The sequence below is a fragment of the Aplysia californica genome, unplaced genomic scaffold, assembly GCF_000002075.1.
Source record: "Aplysia californica isolate F4 #8 unplaced genomic scaffold, AplCal3.0 scaffold00268, whole genome shotgun sequence".
In the NCBI taxonomy this organism is placed as follows: Eukaryota; Metazoa; Mollusca; class Gastropoda; order Aplysiida; family Aplysiidae; genus Aplysia; species Aplysia californica.
In genome coordinates, this window is record NW_004797538.1 from 862,865 (window position 1) to 865,007 (window position 2,143).

The window sequence follows — 2,143 nt, forward strand, 5'->3', positions numbered from 1 at the left end:
CCCTCTCTCTCTCTCTCTCTCTCTCTCTCCCCGAATCGAGGGCTCACGTTCGCTTGGGCGAAACCATAATATCCACCTTAGAAGTGAATGGAACTCACGAGGTCAGCGTTTAACAAAGGCGAGGAATCCTGCCACTGTATCAATAAACACAGGTTGAGAGAGGCCACCGTTGTTTATTGGAGTAAAAAGGAGCATAATTATATGCCAATACCATACATGCTCATTTGGTGCCTGGATGATTTTTTTAAGCTAAACAGACAAAGACATTAAACAAGACGGATAGTCCAGAAACAGGACGTGCTATCAGTGGCGATCTCCACCTGTTGTTTGTTTTGGTCAACCCTATCCGTACGCCATGGGGTCATTTTGTACCCTCTGGGTTGTATTCTTCACATTTTAGAATACTTCTGGTACAAAGATCTCTTTGAAACTTTCAGTATTTCTAAAAAAAAATCATTTTAACAGACTACTTAGCAAAGCGTACGGATCGGATTAACCAGTAAATTCCCTCTCTAGAAAGTGGTGGCACAGAGTTCCCCACGTAGTATGGATACGATAATAAAACACGACGTACGGATAGGGTTAAACGCGTTTTACGCACTTGCAACACAATAAGTTCACATAAGTTTGTAAGAATAAAAAGAAGCACATCGACAAAATAACGGTCACTTAGTGCAGAAAAAAGTAAGACAGACAGACAGAAACACCATAGGAAAAGTAAAGAAGTAGGACCTACAAGTGGTGTCCTCCAACAACCCGTGATCATATACGTGCCGAAGATAAGAGGTGTTGCAAGACAGTAACAAACACACACGAAAAGGAGGAGGAAAGGAGGAAGAGGAATAAAGATAATAGAACGTTTGATAGACAAGAGTCGTGGGGACGAACAACATCAGCACGGCCACCAACCACCCACTGGGGGAGATATGAGTTATTTTAGTTTAAGTAAGAGTTTTGCAGCACTTACAACACAATAACGTCACATAAGTGCCGGCGATTAGATGGGTTGGTTACATGAGAGTAACAAACACAAAAAAAAGAAGGAAAGATCAGGACGACATATATTTGATAGGACAGAAGGAGCAAACCCCACCAGAGCCCCCGCCAACCACCCACTGGGCGAGATATGAGTGCGCTGTGACCTTTCGAGTTGACAGATAACACCCCACAGAGCGATGACCCGGCCGGCCGCACTGTGACCCCTGACCCCTGACAACAGCACACAGGACACACGGGACAGACAGGACCCACACACACACACGGCTACAACAGCTGGAGCAGTCCAGGAAGTAGTGCTGGGTGGCTAGGGTCCAGATTATTGAAAGTTAGGAATCGTAGGAATCAACTCTGAACCCAATTACTTATTTTCTAATGATGTGATTTCTTCCGGTGGTTACCTAATTGGCTCCAAACATCTTCAAGATTAAGGATTACCTCGATTTTTGAACACTACGAAGCATCAACTTCTATTTCTCGAAAAGAAATTCTTCAAAGAAAACAAGGTTTGAATGATTAAAGTAACTGGTAACCGTTGGTTTTCGTAAAAAAGAGTCGGAACTTTTCTTCCATAGCATTAATCGTGGTGATCGGTTCCGGAATCGATTCTTCGCCAGGAAGCCATAGGATTTTGTTTCGTTTTAGTACGCGTTTTACAGCACTTGCAACACGATTATGTCATAATTTGACCATCAATGATTTATTCACAGAGGCACCAGCCATCCATGTACAGGTGCTGTTTTAGCCACGATTATGTCAGTTTAGTTTTAGTGAAGTTTCATGGCACTTGCAACACAATAAGGTCATGTAAGTGCCGGAGAACAGATGTGTTACAAGAGAGTAACACAAAAAAGGAGGAGGATGTCTGATAGAGAAGAAGAAGCAAACCACACCAGAGCACCCGCCAACCATCCACCACTTAGTTTAGTTATAGTAAGCGTTTTACAGCACTTGCAACACGATTAGGTCACATTAAAGGTGTTACAAGAGAACAAAAACACACAAAAAAGGAGGAGATAAGGACGACAGGTGTTTATTAGAAAAAGAAGGAGCAAACCAGACCAGAGCACCCGCCAATCACCCACAGATATACGAATTTGGAGGGACAAAACAAAACAAAACGTATGGGTGTGTATGGGCTGGCGGG